This window comes from Microcebus murinus, chromosome 26 (genome assembly GCF_040939455.1).
Source record: "Microcebus murinus isolate Inina chromosome 26, M.murinus_Inina_mat1.0, whole genome shotgun sequence".
Taxonomy (NCBI): domain Eukaryota; kingdom Metazoa; phylum Chordata; class Mammalia; order Primates; family Cheirogaleidae; genus Microcebus; species Microcebus murinus.
In genome coordinates, this window is record NC_134129.1 from 16,607,160 (window position 1) to 16,625,525 (window position 18,366).

Sequence of the window (18,366 nt, forward strand, 5' to 3'; positions counted from 1 at the left end):
GCTAATCTGAGTCTTCTTCGCACAGCATTCAATACAGCTGTTTGTCAATGAAAGTTTCAGATGGGGCAATGAAGGGACTAACAGCCCATTAGAATACCACAAAGACTACTTCAATCTGAGAACATCTGAATAAACAACAGCTGCAGAAAAAAAGCCTTAGCTTAACTTCCTTTTGATGAGTAAAGCAGGCCTGAGAATTCAGGAGCCTCTTGTAAGGGAGGAGACTAATTTAGCATTGGGAACTCCAAAGGTATTGAATTGCATAAATAAGCCACATTGGAACCTTTCATACTTTTTCTGAAGCCTTAAAACACACACACAGGGCGGGCCGGTGGCTCACGCCTGTAATCCTAGCACTCTGGGAGGCCAAGGCAGGAGGATTGCTTGAGGTCAGGAGTTCGAAACCAGCCTGAGCAAGAGAGAGACCCCGTCTCTACTTAAAAAATGGAAAGAAATTAATTGGCCAACTAAAAATATATAGAGAAAAAATTAGCCGGTCATGGTGGCAGATGCCTATAGTTCCAGCTACTCGGGAGGCTGAGGCAGGAGGATCGCTTGAGCCCAGGAGTTGGAGGTTGCTGTGAGCTAGGCTGACGCCACGGCACTCACTCTAGTCTGGCCAACAAAGTGAGACTCTGTAAAAAAATTAAATAAATAAATAAAAATACAATCTAAAGTCATATCCAAGTATTGAAAAAACGTGTTTTAATTTTAATTCCAGCATCTGCACTGTACAATCACAATTTGTGAAAACCTTTTCAAACCTTGATGAGAAATAAATATGTGTTCAAAGGTTACAAAGTGGTATTTTTCAATGTGTGTTTGTTTTAAGCTGATTACGCTAGGTAGCATTGGAAGGATGAATTTGGGGAGCAATACTTACATATTCCTAGCAACCCAACCACAGATATTGTATTAGACAGGCTGGAGACAACATTCTCTTGTTATGTATTTGGACATAGACTATTTTGGTATCTTGCATTCGAGTCTCCCTATTAATCAACATCAATAGAAAAACCATAATTCCAAAGTAGCTCATTCTAAATATATAGCCAAGACAGGTGGCAATTTACATGGTATTAGGATGTATTTTTTTTTTTTAATCTTAGGTTCTTTTTAGGGGATAGTGCTGCTTGCATATAATTAAAGTATTTCAAGTTTCATTTTCCTATTCATTTGACAAGTGAGAAAATGCTGATTTATTTTCTACCCTTTTGTAGGTGGGAAAATAGAAGGCATTCAAGCTGAGATGGTGTGGTGTTGAAACTTTCCTCAAAGGTTCTTCTCCAAAGATCATTTGTATTCTTCTGTAGAAATTTTTCCTAGTTTTTCATTGTGTGGCTTGTGAAATTAGAGGAGTCGCTATTGCTGGAATAGAGTATAACATATTTCCGCTGACCGCAACACTGCTTTTAAGGTTGCCGGGTGCCTTTGTTCGTGGATGTAAATAGAGTTACTCTTTTTTCCACCATAAAAATGAGTGACCATTATTTAAAGCAAAGAATTCCTATTAAATATTGTGTAAAGTTAAATAAATCTGCAGGTGAGACACTTGAAATGTTAAAAGTAGTTTCTTTTTTTTCTTTTTGAGACAGAGTCTCACTTTGTTGCCTAGAGTGAGTGCCGTGGCATCAGCCTCGCTCACAGCAACCTCCAACTCCTGGGCTCAAACGATCCTCCTGCCTCAGCCTCCCCAGTAGCTGGGACTACAGGCATGCGCCACCATGCCCAGCTGATTTTTTTTAAATATATATATTAGTTGGCCAATTAATTTCTTTCTATTTATAGTAGAGACGGGGTCTCGCTCTTGCTCAGGCTGGTCTCGAACTCCTGACCTCGAGCAATCTGCCCACCTCGGCCTCCCAGAGTGCTAGGATTACAGGCGTGAGCCACCGCACCCGGCCTAAAAGTAGTTTCTGATGAGGAAGTAATGTCAAGAGCAAGAGACGTTGTCAGGCACAAAAGGTTTGAAAGTCAGGATGCTCTTCATCAGGATGATATCCGTTAAAAATCCACACTGTGGTCCTCCAGTTACCCACAGAACTCATGAAAACATTGAGAGGGCCAGAAATTTGCTTTGCTCCAATAGCCAATTAATTATGAGAAAAACAGTGGAAAAGTTAAATTTGGACTAAGAAGCAGACTCATTCTGAAAGTAACCTTGCAAAGGAGGAAAGTTGCTGGGAAGAATATATCTTATGCTATCGTGGTTGACGATCCTTCAGAAGCCAAACCAAAATAGAGCTACACAGGGCCCTGCAACTTGGATGTATATTCAGGGCACAATTCTGTTTTGTTTCATGGGTCTGGGAGAAATTTCAGGCTGCAACAAGCTGAATGTCTTCAACCACTTTTCATTGGCTTTGTGGGGAAATGATTTAAGCAGCATGAAACCTGTAGAGCTAGGTTATTAAGAGGAGCAAAATGTTACCTTAGAGTGAAGAACAAAACGTGGGAACGTTTCTACCTTATTGCTTTGAAGTGAGCTCATTTCAGTAGTCAAGTTACCTGCAGGCTGAGTAATTAAATCTTCAACAGGGAGCTAGAGATTGTTATTTTGTATGGAGACATCTCAAAAAGAATAAGATTGGCCATGGTTAGGCAGAAATATTTAGACTCGTAATAATGAAACTCCTCTTGGGAGTGGGAGATAGAGCTCAGATGTTGGAAACAAGTATTCACTTGTTAGTAAGAAATAGAAGAGGCAACGAGGAGTGGTGGGTAGTTTAAGTAAAAATATACTCTTCCCTTTCGTGCCTCCCACCCTGCAAAAAATCAGGACCTGATTTTGGTCAGAATCTCACTTTATATCCTTTATATAATCTAAATTTCAATTTGAAATGGATTTTTATATATAAACTGTTCAGGTCTGGGGTTTGGTATGAAGAGAAGACAAATGACTTCAGTTTGATCTAACTTCCTTTGCCATGAGATTCTGGTTTCAAAAATTTTGAAAGGCATTACTACGATTAATACATAAACAACACATACAATCATTTCATCAACAGGGGATTGAGTTTTTGGTTTTGATTTTTTTTTCTTTTTTGAGAGTCTATCATCCCAGGTAGAGTGCAGTGGCATCATCATAGCTCACAGCAACCTCACACTCCTGGGCTCAAGCGATCCTCCTGCCTCAGCCTCCGGAGTAACTGGGACTACAGGCATGCGCCACCATGCCCGGCTAATTTTTTCTATTTTGGGTAGAGGTAGGGGTGGAGGGTGGTCTCACTCTTGCTCAGGCTGGTCTTGAACTCTTGAGCTCAAGTGATCCTCCTGCCTCAGCCTCCCAGAGTGGTAGGATTACAGGCTTGAGTACCGTGCCCAGTCAGGGATTGAGTTTTGGAGTTTATATTTTCCATGTATATTACTGAGTATGGCTAATTATATCCTAAGCTTCAGCTTTAATAGCATTCACTAAAGGGAAGGCATTACTTGAATATTCATGAGGCCACAAATAGCCTTGAAGTACATCATGGTCTAGTCAATTGGGTTTTGCTTAAACACTTTAATAAAAGAAATTTTGATAAACCTAGAAAATTTTGCAAAGAAAAGGACTTCAGATATTTTTGTCCATTAACATGTTTAAGGAGCTAGATGAACCATTTGCTGTTCCTTCCTGTAAGAATCAATTTTGAGCTCAAGAAGTTTGAACTCGTTCAGAATCTTAGGTTCTTTGCCCCAGTTTCCCTTCCAGTCTCTAGTAGGATACTACTCGTGGTCTCCCATTGTTAGTAGTAGTATTGCAACCTGGATACACCAAAATTACAATGTAAAAAAGTCCAAGCCCTGTGGCAGTTGACCCTGAAACTAGTTTTATTAGTTATATTATTTCTAAAACTTCCCAGGGATCCAAGTTTATGTTTCTTAGAACATGAGCCAAAACTAACAGGTTGTTTTGTGAAAAAAATTTTAAGTCTCTATTACTTGTGGGACATGGCAAACTAGGCCAAGTTTATAATCATTAGAATGTTTTTTCTATTGTCTTAAAAATTTAACTTGGTGTTTTGGACTATATAAATGACAATTTATAAATCATAAACTGATCCTTTAGTTTAATGCTTTATTAGGAGGCATTTGCTAATCCTGCCTTTTTTTGCCACATGCTCATGTCTCTCATGACTAAAATCTAAATAAACTTTAAACCCATTGCCATATCTATGAAATTTTAAAAACTGACTAATGAATAGATAAGGTTCTAGCCCCAGCTGTATATCTGTGGTCTTAAGCTTTAGTACCTATATCAGCAGTGGGCTTAAAATAACAGAAATCTATTCTCTCAATCCTCAAATCCATAAGTCAGAAATTGTTCCAGTGGGCCAAATCGAATGCATCTTCCCTTAGGAGGCTCTAGCATCTTCCAACTCCTGGTGGCTGCCTCACTCCAGTATTCAAGGCCAACATCTTCAAATCTGCTTGTCCTCACCCAGCCACCGCCTGTGTGTGGAACGTCCCTCTCCTAAGCGATCGCATTTAGGGCCCAATAGGATTATCCAAGTTAATCCCCCACTCTCAAGACCCTTAATCTAATCACATCTGCAAATAAGGTTAGCATTTGCAGGTTTCGGAGATTAGGACCTGGTATCCTTACTTAGGTCCTAGTCTGGCAGGTTTTCTCTTCTGAAAAACAAGGCGGTTGCATCACGTAATCTCTGACAGCACTGCCAATAAAACTGCAGCAATGGAAAGGGTTCCTGGTGCCGCCCCTAGCCACAGGTGGCCACTGAGCCATGGATCTGTGGCGATGGAGGGCCTCAGGCCAACTGTCTCAAGGGGCATGAGGACTCTGGAGTAGAACATGGCGCAGTTTGTCAATCCAGTACTTATTCTGGAAAACTCTTTGCTAGCCTCTTCAGTCAGACTTTAACACCTGCAGATTTCACATCTGTCATGGTGACTATACTTGGGAAACATTGCCAACCCCTGGGCCCGTGTTCTCCGGACTGCTGCTGGTGAATGATCTCATGCACTCCTTGTTCTGCCACAACTTGCTACAGCCTGTTAAAGCTTTGTGATTGTTTTCTCTCAAATTTCCTTTCCCTTTAGCTACTTACCATTCGAGGAAGCCACTTCCTAGAGGCCTTTTGCTATAACAACGTCCCCTCCTGCCCCACGTTGCTACCCGGCATTCTTCCCCAGGAAGCCTCCATCAAGGGATCAGTAGGAAGGAACCCAAAGAAACCTAGCTCGGCAGTACTGCAAATGTTCTGTATCTGTGCTGCTTCTAGCCACATGCTGCTATTAAATACTTGAAATGTAGCCAGTTACATGGTTACAACCAATTGTATCCACTAGTTTTTGCATACTGTTCACCAATGTGTTCTCAATACCTAGACTAATACTTGGCCCATAGTTAAGTGCTTTATTATTGTTATTATTTTTATTTATTTTTTTGAGACAGAGTCTCGCTTTGTTGCCCAGGCTAGAGTGAGTGCCATGGTGTCAGCCTAGCTCACAGCAACCTCCAACTCCTGGGCTCAGGCGATCCTCCTGCCTCAGCCTCCCAAGCTGGGACTATAGGCATGTGCCACCATGCCCGGCTAATTTTTTCTATATATATATATTAGTTGGCCAATTAATTTCTATTTATAGTAGAGACAGGGTCTCGAACTCCTGATCTTGAGCAATCCTCCTGCCTTGGCCTCCTAGAGTGCTAGGATTACAGACGTGAGCCACTGTGCCCAGCCTCACAAATGTACTTGTTTCCTTTTTCTTTCCCCCACCCCAGCAATAACGGCCAGCCAACAATATTTGTTGAATACATTGCCCAAAGAACTTATGAGGCTGAACAATACAAAAAGAAATCAAGTTTAGATGGAAAGGCCATGACAATTCTATAAATTAAACATTAAGAATGACCATGAGGGGCTGGGTGGATCGATCAAGGTCAGGAGTTTGAAACCAGCCTGAGCAAAAGCGAAACCCTGTCTTTACTAAAAACAGAAATTGGCCAACTAAAAATACATACAAAAAAAATTAGCCAGGCACGGTGGCGCATGCCTGTAGTCCCAGCTACTCGGGAGGCTGAGGCAGGAGGATCGTTTGAGCCCAGGAGTTTGAGGTTGCTGTGAGCTAGGCTGATGCCAGGGCACTCTAGCCTGGGCAACAGAGTGAGACTCTGTCTCAGAAATAAAATAAAGGTTCTAGAAAATGAGTTATTTTTCACCGACAGGCTAGTATGAAGATCTCAGCTGCTAGACATGCAGACTGGTTAATAGGAATGAACTTGTTCTAGCACGTATGGGCGCTTACTATAGAGCTCATCTTGCTAGACTGTTGTTTCCTCCCATATGAAAACTTTCCCTATCGGCTCTAATACTTTCTCATAAGATTTTATTATATTCTTAAGAGTTCTTTTGTGGTCCTTTCCTCCAACTGGCCTAATCTGTTTAAATATTTTGTTACACCAGAACACCAAATCTGAAGAGTGACTTCCCAGAAGTCACATCACCAAAACGTTGCACACGTGAGGCTCCTTGTGCAGAAGTACTTATGCATGTTAGAACTTGAGTTACTACCTAACATTTGTTCATCTGTAAAATAGGAGAACAGAATCCACCAAAGTTGTGAGAATTAAATGAAAAGATGAACATGAAGCATCTTGTACACTGCCTTGTCACCACTGGCATTGTCCTGCTGCTTTAACTCCTGCGGCAGTGCACGGACACATGGTTGATACAAGTTAGTAATATTTGACTTTATTAGACGCACTGTCCTATTGTTAGCTGTAGCGTGATAGTTGGTGTACAAGGTCTGTTCAGAAAGTATGCAGCCATGTAATATAAAAAATAGAGACATTTATTGAAGACACAAGAGCAAACATTGTACATAGGACAATGACACCTCAGTCCCTTTCAAAGTAGGCACCTTGGGCCCTCACACAGTTCTCGTTCAACATTCTCAGGGGTCCTGCCTGTTGCAGGCCTTTCAGAAGGTGAGTCGCTCTCAACAGATTCTCGAACATCTTTGAAGTGTTTGTGCCACACTTTTATTTTTCCTGCACTCATTGCCTCGTCCCCGAAAGCCTTCTGAATCATCCGAACGGTTTCCGCAGAGGAACGTTCAAGCTTAACGCAAAATCTGATGCAGACCCGTTGCTCTACTGGCTCAGTCATTTTGGATATGAGGGCCACACGGTGCACGTGGCTCACTCAGCAGTGCCTGGCACCCGACTGACTAGCATGATGGCGTCACTGTTCACACACGTGCATTGCAGCCCACTCTCCTTGGCCGCCAGGGTACAGATATGGGACAAACCATTCTCATTATGTTAACGACTGGGTACTTCCAGACAGACCTACCTGTAAGTCAACTGAAATACCAGCACCAGAGCCTCCCAGTTTCAATGGCTCGTGCCTGTCGTGTTCAATCTATAAAAAGGGAGGAAAGTTTTAAAGTGACCTTTAAACAAAGAAAAGACTTCCATGTACCACTTATTCTAGGAACTGCATAAAAAAAGAAAGAAATCACAGAGGTGCTTACATTGTAATGAAATATTTTCTAAGTTCAGCTGTGACTCCAGACAGGATCCAAAGAGGAGTGTTTTTTTTTTTTAAAAAAAATCTCTTCTCTGGGTTTTATGGAGACTTACTTTACCCTTCTGTGTTAGCCTCTTAAAGCACTGCGTCAACTTTAAAAGGGCACAGGAAAGGGCGGCTGGGGACTGTTTTTTCAAACAGGGCTGGCTGCTGTTTTTTGCACTGCTGCTCCCTGGCCAGCGCCTCGTGGGGCTCAGCTCCTCTCGTTTCTTTAGCGAGTCCGAGACACCCGTCGGAGGCAGCTGTCTTGCTTGGCAAGCCCGGGCACGGGGGCGGGGGGGGTGGTGGTGTTTCCCTTCCTGCCAAGGCAGGGCCGGCCTCGGGCCTGCGCACCGGACACCCGGGTGGCCGCTGGCCACGTGCTCCCGGCCCAGGTGGCTCCCTTCACCCCGGGGCAGGGACATACCTGTGCCTGGGGGAACCGAGGCCGCTGCACCAGCTCAGGGGACGCTGGCCTGAAGCCCGCTGCAAACCGGGGGTTCGGTGCCGGGCTGGTACTGGGCTGGGTGCCTGGCTGGATGCTGGGCTCGGTGGCGGGCTGGTGCTGGGCTGGTGCAGGGCTGGGTGCTGGGCTGGGTGCCTGGCTGGGTGTTGGGCTGGGTGCCTGGCTGGTGCTGGGCTCGGTGCCGGGCTGGTGCTGGGCTGGGTGCCTGGCTGGGTGCTGGGCTGGGTGCCTGGCTGGGTGCTGGGCTCGGTGCCGGGGTGGTGCTGGGCTGGGTGCCGGGCTGGTGCTGGGCTGGGTGCCGGGCTGGTGTTGGGCTCGGTGCCGGGCTGGTGCTGGGCTCGGTGCCGGGCTGGTGTTGGGCTCGGTGCCGGGCTGGGTGCCGGGCTGGTGCTGGGCTGGGTGCCTGGCTGGTGCTGGGCTGGGTGCCTGGCTGGGTGCTGGGCTCGGTGCCTGGCTGGGTGCCGGGCTGGTGCTGGGCTGGGTGCCTGGCTGGTGCTGGGCTCGGTGCCGGGCTGGTGCTGGGCTCGGTGCTGGGGAGCAGAGCGCAGGCCTGTCAGCGCGCGGGCCCGGCCCGGGAGGCCTGCGGACGGCCGGGCGCGGCGCCTGTGCCTCGCGCGGCCCCAGGACGGGCACGGCTGCCCGCCCGCCCCCCGGGCCGCCGAGGGCTGCTCTACCCCTCCGTTCTGGCCGCCGGGAGCAGCGGAGCTCCGGGCGGGCAAAGCTCGAGGGGACGCGCGGGGCGAGACCGACCCCTCCCCGGGCCGCGAGCCGCCCTCCCCGCCAGAGACACTCACCGCCCAACCGCGCGGGACAAAGAGGCCGGCGGCCGCGGCGCCGCGCAGACCCAGGGGACGGGGCTGCACCGGGGCGGGGCGGGGCGGGGGCTCGCGGGCCCGGCAGCCAATCACCGGGAGCTCCCTGGGCAGGGGCGGGGCGGAGGGCCGGACGGGCAGCCAATCACCATGAAGTCCCTGAGAGAGAACGGGGCAAGGAGGGCCGCAGGGCGGGCAGCCAATCACCCGGAAAACTCTGGGCGGAGGCGGGGCGGGGCGGAGGCTCGCAGGACCGGCAGCCAATCACCGGGAACTCCTTGGGCGGGGGCGGGGCGACGAGAGACGGGACGGGCGGATGACCGCGGGGCGAGCAGCCAATCACCGGGAAGACTCTGGGCGGGGACGGGGCGGGGCGGAGGCTCGCAGGACCGGCAGCCAATCACCGGGGACTCCCTGGGCGGGAGCAGGGGGGGGGACGAGGGCCGCGGGGCAGGCAGCCAATCACCGGGAAGACACTGGGCGGAGACGGGGACGGGCGGAAGACCGCGGGGCGAGCAGCCAATCACCAGGAGCTCCGCGAGCGGGGGCGGGGCGAGAAGGACTGAGGGACGGGCCGCCAATGCCCCGGAAGTCTCGGGTCAGGGCGGGACGGCCCCCCATTGGCTGCTCTGGCTCTAGCCCTGGCCGGGGGACGAGCCAGGCCTGCGCCGAGCATCCTTCCGCAAACCGGCTTCTCGGTGCTCTTCCGGGGAGGCCTCCGCGGCTGCTGCGGGGCCAGGCCCCGGCCTCGAGAGCTCGCCTCCTGAAGCCGCGCCGGCCCCGCGTGTGCCCAGGTTCCGTGCCCGCCCGCGCGGCGGCCTCCGGGGCCGAGTCTTGCTCGCTCACGCCCGCGCCCCTCCTAAGCCTGCAAGGCGTAGCTCGCTCTCCCCGGGCTCCCTGCGCCTTCATTTGCAGTGTTCGGCCGGCAGACCCTCCCCAGCTGGGGGTCGGGTGGGGGTGAGGGCCCCCCAGTGTGCATTCCCATGGTAACAGACTCGAACTTGGCAGACAAGTAAGAGGGATAAAATCCGAGTAGCTGCTAAAAAAAAAAACAAAAAAAAAACGAGAACTGCTATTATTACTGTTTTAGGTGCTTCCCATCTGTTACCAAATTTAACCCTCACAGTGCCTTTTATGGCCTCCAAATTTTAGGTGGCGAGACGGTTATGTTGAGTGACTTGGTCCAGGGCCGCAGAGCAGCTAGCAAGTGGTGGATCCGGGATTCGAACCCAGGCAGTTGGAGACATCCCCTCAAAGTGCGGGAAGGGGAAACCAAAAAAATAGCCTACGTTTTTGATTGATCGAGCTAGGCTGCTCTGATGGGGTTGGGAGTCTGAAGGCAGAAAGAAAGAACAGCTTTCTCAGAGAGCCCCAGGGTAGAATGGGAAAGTGCTCGGACTATTTAAGAACTCAAAAGTGTAAATGGAACTTAAGGATGCAGGAGTAGAGTGGCCTGAGATGGGAGTGGCTTGGGGCCAGACCATGCAGAAGGCCCCGGTAGAGTTCATATTTTGTGCTAAGAAAGATAGAAAGCCATCCCTGTGTGTTTTTTTTTTTAACAGGGGAATGATAGGGTCTGCTGTAGGGCATAGTTTAGGGTGTGATTAAGGTGATTTTGGTGGGAAGAAGAAATTAGATACGTAAAAAGAAAATCACAGCTTCAGGCACCTGGGAAGAACTGGGCCTACAGAGTGCTTATTAAGGAGATTCCTTGCTAACCCCCCTTAAGCAAGGACATACAAATTCTACCTATGTCTAGCACCTAAAGCTAAAGCCTATCCCAATTCCACACTGATGAATTACAAGTTTATCTTACAGGTAACAGGAGTGGAGACAAGACAGAATCAGACATTCTTCTACCTACCCAGGGACATCTGCATAATTGATGCTTCCTCCACTCTCTTATTTTATGTAAAATGTAGATTTCTTGGACCTGACAAGAATGTAACCACTGCCTGATCACCAGCTCCCCACCTCTACCCCTGCCTTTTTCCTTCTTTCTATATGCCTTTAAAATGCTAACAGCCACAGCTTGTCAGGGGTTGGTGTTTTTCCTGTGTCCTCAAAATCTTGGCTTAATAAACCTCAATTGATTAAGATTTTTGCCTCATTTATTTGGGTTGCCAGATCAAATTTAGCAATAAATCCTAGCAGCCAGCCACCTCCTTGCAGATATTCATAGGCTCTTGTTGAAATGGGAGAGAGAACACCAGTTTACTGTTCCTCTTTCTCAACTCAAGAGTCTTCCAGGCTGGACTCAGTGGCTCACGCCTGTAATCCTAGCACTCTGGGAGGCCGAGACAGGCGGATCACTCAAGGTCAAGAGTTTAAAACCAGCCTGAGCAAGAGCTAGACCTCGTCTCTACTCAAAATAGAAAGAAATTAATTGGCCAACTAAAAATATATAGAAAAAAAAATTAGCTGGGCATGGTGGCACATGCCTGTAGTCCCAGCTACTCGGGAGGCTGAGGCAGGAGGATCCCTTGAGCCCAGGAGTTTGAGGTTGCTGTGAGCTGGGCTGATGCCACGGCACTCACTCTAGCCTGGGCAACAGAGTGAGACTCTGTCTCAAAAAAAAAAAAAAAATGTTCTGTTAAGAACCAATGTTTTTGTATATTGGCTATTGTATTTTTTCTTTTTTATGTTTTGGCAATTTTTTTTCTTTACTGGAAAAATAAATGTGTCAATTACCTAGAGAGGTTATTTTAAACTCTTGGCAAAATGTATTCTGCTGAGCTGTGGGATGGGATTTCTGTGGCGCTAAGCCCTGCAGTCAGCGGGCTGTGGTTGTAGGTAAGGCCCCAAAGCCGCCAGAATGGAGGCTATTGGAGGAGGCAATACAGCCTGGGACCCAAACATGGTTTATATTCTGCTCAGCAACTCATCTGCAAAAATAATAGGAGTTTGTGAAATGTGATTAAACAGCACGGTGAAAGAAGTTTTTTTTATATTAGATAGCTGCCTCGTAAGCATATTGTATAAACATTAATTCAATTCTAAAGACAGATCAGAAGAAAACTTATATATATATACATATATTTTTTTGAGACAGAGTCTCACTTTGTTGCCAAGGCTAGAGTGCTGTGGCGTCAGCCTAGCTCACAGCAACCAAAGTTCTGGGCTCAAGCGATCCTCCTGCCTCAGCCTCCCGAGTAGCTGGGACTACACGCACGTGCCACCATGCCCGGCTAATTTTTTCTATATATTTTTAGTTGGCCAATTAATTTCTTTCTATTTTTAGTAGAGTCAGGTCTCACTCTTGCCCAGGCTGGTTTCAAACTCCTGACCTTGAGGGATCCACCCACCTCGGCCTCCCAGAGTGCTGGGATTACAGGCATGAGCCACCACGCCCAGCCAAAAACTTATAATTTATTTTAGAACAAAAGTAGCTCATCTGAGTGACAGACTCAGTGTTTTCAATCAGCCTTTTGTGCATGTAAGATCATATTTATAACTCTATATCCATTTATCAATCTATTTAACACGACGGTCAGCACCCACCTCACCATGTATTGGTGGCTCCAAAGACTTGGGTACCAGAGCTAAGCCAGACTTGATGAGGTATGAAGCTTAGACAATTTGGGAGTTCTTTCTTAAGAAAAACAATGCACAAATATCATACTTTTATGCACTTTACAAACATATACAATCAAGTGGACCCATCCCTCCCAGGCCCTGGGTGAGGCCCATGCAAATAAAACAAGGTGAAGCCTAGGCCGGGCGCGGTGGCTCACGCCTGTAATTCTAGCACTCTGGGAGGCCAAGGCAGGAGGATCGCTCAAGGTCAGGAGTTCGAGACCAGCCTGAGCAAGAGCGAGACCCCCGTCTCTTCTAAAAATAGAAAGAAATTAATTGGCCAGCTAAAATTATATAGAAAAAACTAGCAGGGAATGATGGTGCATGCTTGTAGTCCCAGCTACTTGGGAGGCTGAGGCAGGAGGATCCCTTGAGCCCAGGAGTTGGAGGTTGCTGTGAGCTAGGCTGATGCCACGGCACTCTAGCCCGGGCAACAGAGCGAGACTCTGACTCAACAACAAAAAAACGAAAGGTGAAGCCTAAAGCTTACATCACCAGTTTTAGGATAAATCTGCCTCTGCTGCTCAGATGCTTTGGAAAGGGGAAGCTCTGGCTACCTTTGCATGCCATCCTTGGCAGAGCACGGCCCAGGAGGAGACCGCGCTTGTGCTACAAGGGCTTCTTCCTTAATTAGCAGAATAGTGGCCAGCTTTTCCTGCACTCCTATTATCACGTGCCAGGCACTGTTCCAAGCTTTTGGCATGCCTTGGCTCTTTGACTCTTCCTACTGACATCGAGATACACGTGCCGTGTGATCCCCACTTTCCAGACAGGAAACCAAGACCCAGAGATGGTCAATCGATTGCCCAAGAAGGAGTACCGACCGAGCCCTGAGACACGGGCAGAGGTGGGGACTGGTTTACAGATGTTGAATTTGGTGCAGTGGTCTCCCTGCCCTCCAGGGCATGTGCCACCAAGGTGAGTTTCAACAACGTGACCTCCGCCGTGGGGACAGCTTGGTGACAACAGGCAGGACTCTAGGTGACCTGATAGGTCACCAGGAGATGGATCTAGTTTCCACAACTGGGTAGAAGGTCTCAGCCAAATGTGGGGAGTCGCAGGTGGAGATTAGTCCTGAGCCCCCCAGAATGTCCATTATGTGCAACGAGACTAGTTTCAGAGATGCCAAAACTGTGGGTCAGCCTGACACCCACAAATTCACAATAAAAATGGCAACTAGTGGCCAGGCGCGGTGGCTCACGCCTGTAATCCTAGCTCTCTGGGAGGCCGAGGCGGGAGGATCGCTCGAGGTCAGGAGTTCGAAACCAGCCTGAGCAAGAGCGAGACCCCTGTCTCTACTAAAAATAGAAAATAATTGGCCAACTAATATATATAGAAAAAATGAGCCAGGCATGGTGACGCATGCCTGTAGTCCCAGCTACTTGGGAGGCTGAGGCAGAAGGATCGCTTGAGCCCAGGATTTGGAGGTTGCTGTGAGCTAGGCTGACGCCACAGCACTCACTCTAGCCTGGGCAGCAAAGTGAGACTCTGTCTCAAAAAAGAAAAACAAAAAAAAAAAAAAAAAAAAAAACCAAAAAAAATGGCAACTGTCTGGACTCTGTGATGAGCAGCCACCAAGACGTCTGGACAAAAAAAATGCTGCCAACACCACTTTTCTCCACCCTCTTTGGGATGAACATACATCACAGACTCCTCGTGTTGCACACACAAACATGTTAATCCCAGTGTCTTCCTCGAACTTTCTTTTAAGCCACATTTTTTGTTTTCCAACATAGGAAATCCCTAATAACAAACCTAAAGCCCTCTGAGTCCTGCCCTCTCTCCCTTCGTTTCACTTGTGGGGTAAAAACCCAGCACATTCATAGTCGGTAAGTGTCAGGAGAGACATGGAGAATCCCTGTATAGAGGGAAATAGTTCACGTTACCAGTGGAATGGAGCTAACCAGGGACTTGGAGACAACTTGTGTGTGTTTGCAATTGTTTCTGGTTTTTATTATTTCTTTTGTTTTTGTGTTTGTAATTATTTGTGATTTTTTTTGTTTGTTTGTTTATTCATTGTTTACGCCCTGTTTTAGTCCAAAAAAGAAGATTGGAGTATAATAAAAACAAATATATTACAATGAGATTTTTAAAAAAAATAGTAAGGAAATTGGAGTGCAGGGAAAAAGAAGAGAAAGCCCAGGACTGGTACACACAATAAAACCCACAGGGTACACTTGTTGGAAGAAGGCCAAAATTTTGCTCTGAGCTGCTTGGAAGTCAATGCAAAAATCACAAAGGAGAAACAAATCAGACACTCAAAAGAAACAGAGATATTCCTGAAAGAAACTTCCTCCGTGGATCTTCATAAAGAGGGTACTGTAACCAACTAACTAAATATCAATAATCTAAAAAGGATATTTTTCATCCCTCAAGGTTTCAAGTGTCCAAGATTTTTGGTAACCTAGGCAAGGTGAGTAGGTATGATTAAATGTGCTTATTAAACTCAATTAAAACCAAAAATATTTTTGAAGTCCAAATTATCACGTGGCATGAGGGTTCTCTGCCGGGCCAGGTGACATTGGGAAGAGAATTGGATTCTGATTATGAAGAAGGTGGGCCACATTTTACTGCAAAACCAAAATCAGTGACTAAAAACAGATGGTAGGTTCCCATAAAAAAGATATGGTAATTTGGGTTAATTCCCTGGCCGAAGAATTCAGCATTAAGTTATAGATATATGTCTGTGTATACACAGCAGTACATTTTTAAGGAAAGTAAATCTCTCTAACAAGATTATAAGAGTACAATTAGGTTCTAGAAGCAATATATCACCATAGGAAGCCCTCTACAGTAAAATATTAAATCCAACACATCCAAATACATGTTTATTTTTATGCAAAAATAATTCATTGCTTAAAGTAAGGATCAACTGAACATTTAGTTAACAATAATTTCATCCTCCTAGAATTTCAAGTGGCTTTTGAGAAAAGAATTTGAGTAGTCTTTCTCTTTTTAAAAAAACGACCAGGGAGGTTTGAGCCCAGTGCCTTTCTATTTTATTAAATTTCTCCCAGTTAATGGAGTATTCAAAATTCTTCCTGCTGGCCTTTTCCTAGGAAGAGCACAAAAGGAAGGACCCACTTCTAATATTTGTCCTTTAACCTCACCCTAACATGTCTGTCGTTCAACGGTACAACTGAAATCTTTGGAATAAGAAAAAGTAAGATAAGAAAGCCTGAGTTCCTTTATCCTTTTTTTTTTTTTTTTTTTGAGAGAGAGAGTCTCACTCTGTTGCCCAGGCTAGAGTGCCATGGCGTCAGCCTAGCTCACAGCAACCTCAAACTCCTGGGTTCAAGCGATCCTCCTGCCTCAGCCTCCCAAGTAGCTGGGACTACAGGCATACGCCACCATGCCCAGCTAATTTTTTTGTATACATCTTTAGTTGGCCAATTAATTTCTTTCTATTTTTAGTAGAGACGGGGGTCTCGCTCTTGCTCAGGCTGGTTTCGAACTCTTGACCTTGGGCAATCCACCGGCCTCGGCCTCCCAGAGTGCTAGGATTACAGGCATGAGCCACCGTGCCTGGCCGAGTTCCTTTATTCTTAACTAACAACAAACCTAAAGCCCTCTGAGTCTTTACTATGAAATTTATTAGAAATTATGAAAATTTCCAAACATGCACAAAAAGAGAGTTCGGCGAGTCCCTGTGTATTTGTCTTCCGCCAACAATCATCAACCAAAAACATTTATTTTGCACATTTGTTCCATCTCTCACCCTTTCTTGTCAAAGTATTTTAAAGCAATTCCCAGATATCATGTTATTTCATCCCTAAATATTTCAGTATTCATCTCAGAAGAAAAGATATAATTGTACCTGACAACAATGCCAGCATGATTGCTAAGAAATTAAACACTAATTGCAAGTCCACATTCAGATCTTCCCATTGTCTAAAAATGTCATTTTACAGTTTGTTTGAATCAGGATTCAAACAAGGTGTGCTCATTGTATGTTGTTATGCCTCCTAAGTCTCTTTGAAGCCTCTTTCAGTCTAGAAAAAAAAAATGCCATCCTCTTTTGTAAATGCCTTTAAATTTTTAATAACAGTTTTTCGAGATATAATTCAGGTATCATAAAATCCACCCTTTTAAGTGCATAAATCAGTAGTTTTTTTGTATTATTCATAGTGTTGTGCAATCATCACCATTATCTAATTCCAGAACATTTTTATGTTCAACATTTTCACTCCCAAATGGAATTCTGTTCTCATCCCCCCATCCCATCAGACCCTGGCAACCAAACTTTCTGTTTCTGTGGGATCTACCCCATTCTGGACATTTTAAGTAAATGCAGTCACTCATGATGTGGCCTTTTGCGTCTTGCTTTTTCACTTAGCATAATATTTTCCAGATTTATCCATGCAGTAGCATGTGTCAGTACTTCATTCTACAACTGAATAATATTGCATTATACAGATACGCCTCGTTTGTTTATCCATTCATCAGTTGATGCACATTCCTTTTTTTTTTTTTTTCTTTTTTTTTGAGACAGAGTCTCACTCTGTTGCCAGGGCGTCAGCCTCGCTCACAGCAACCTCACACTCCTGGGCTCAAGCGATCCTCCTGCCTCAGCCTCCCCAGTAGCTGGGACTACAGGCATGTGCCACCATGCCTGGCTGATTTTTTCTATATATATTTTTAGTTGGCCCATCTCATTTCATCTGTCTGTCTACCCTTATTTTTGCTCAAGTTTTTGCAAAATTACTTGACTTCCCTGATGTCTCAGAGCTGTCAGTTTCTTCTAATTAGGATCCAAATGAGACCTACACATAGCGTTTGGTTATGTCTGTACGTCTCTGTTCTTTCATAACAATCCTCTTCCCTTATCTGATCATGATTGGCTGCAGAAGTTGGGTTAGTTGTCCAAATGGTACTCATGACCTCCACTCTGGATTTGTCTTATTGCTTCCTCTTAGTGTTACTTAACATTTCTCTTTTTCCAGTATCTTCCACTTCCTATAAACTGGCTTGATGAGTTTCAGGTTGACTTTTTGGGCAGGAAAAATTCACATTCCCTGGCATATCATATAGAGGCACATGACAAATTTGCTCCATTTTCTAGGCTTCATTGGTGGGTCTGTGTGGCGTCAATCTGATCTCTTCATTATAAAGTTACCCATCAGCCTGCCACTAAATGGCTTTAGTGTCCATTTATGTTCATCCCTTACGCCCTTTATTTCATTAGTAGCTGTAAAAAAGTGATTTTTAAAAATTTTACATCTTCTGCATTTATTAGCTGGACTCCTATAAGGATGAACTGTCTCTCACAGTTATTTGGTTACTCTGAAAATCAGTTTATACAGGAAGGGCGGGATACATTCTCTTTCTTTCTCTTTATCAAATTTCACAGGAGAAAACAACCTTCAATAATGATGGCAGAGGGGCCGGGCACGGTGGCTCACGCCTGTAATCCTAGCACTCTGGGAGGCCGAGGCGGGTGGATTGCTCAAGGTCAGGAGTTCAAAACCACCCTGAGCAAGAGCGAGACCCCGTCTCTACTATAAAAATAGAAAGAAATTAATTGGCCAACTAATATATATAGAAAAAATTAGCCGGGCATGGTGGTGCATGCCTGTAGTCCCAGCTACTCGGGAGGCTGAGGCAGCAGGATTGCTTGAGCCCAGGAGTTGGAGGTTGCTGTGAGCTAGGCTGACGCCACGGCACTCACTCTAGCCTGGGCAACAAAGTGAGACTCTGTCTCAAAAAAAAACAAAATAATAATAATAATGATGGCAGAGGTTTTGCATTATTATGAATTCGGGATTTTTTTTTCTTTTTTTTTTATTTTAGCGTGTTATGGGGGTACAAGTGTTAAGGTTACTTATATTGCCCATGCCTCCCTCCCCCCTCGAGTAAGAGCTTCAAGCATGTCCATCCCCCAAACGTTGCACATCTTACTCGTTGTGGTTGTATACACCCCAAGGATTTTTTATTTATTTGACATTTCCATACAGATTGCATCCTTTTACAATTGATGCTAGTGATGAAATCATGAAAC

The 18,366-nt window shown here is 45.9% G+C and overlaps 1 long non-coding RNA gene and 1 other non-coding gene across 2 annotated transcripts; both read right to left on the minus strand.

Moving 5' to 3' along the window:
* Positions 1 to 6,774: 6,774 nt before the first annotated feature.
* LOC142864725 (uncharacterized) lies at positions 6,775 to 8,215 on the minus strand. The gene is made up of 2 exons (XR_012915065.1): positions 7,942 to 8,215; positions 6,775 to 7,367 (listed from the first exon to the last, which is right to left on the minus strand). It is a non-coding gene; the product is annotated as an uncharacterized LOC142864725 (long non-coding RNA).
* LOC142864768 (small nucleolar RNA SNORA26) lies at positions 7,506 to 7,641 on the minus strand. The gene has a single exon (XR_012915111.1). It is a non-coding gene; the product is annotated as a small nucleolar RNA SNORA26 (small nucleolar RNA).
* Positions 8,216 to 18,366: the final 10,151 nt, after the last annotated feature.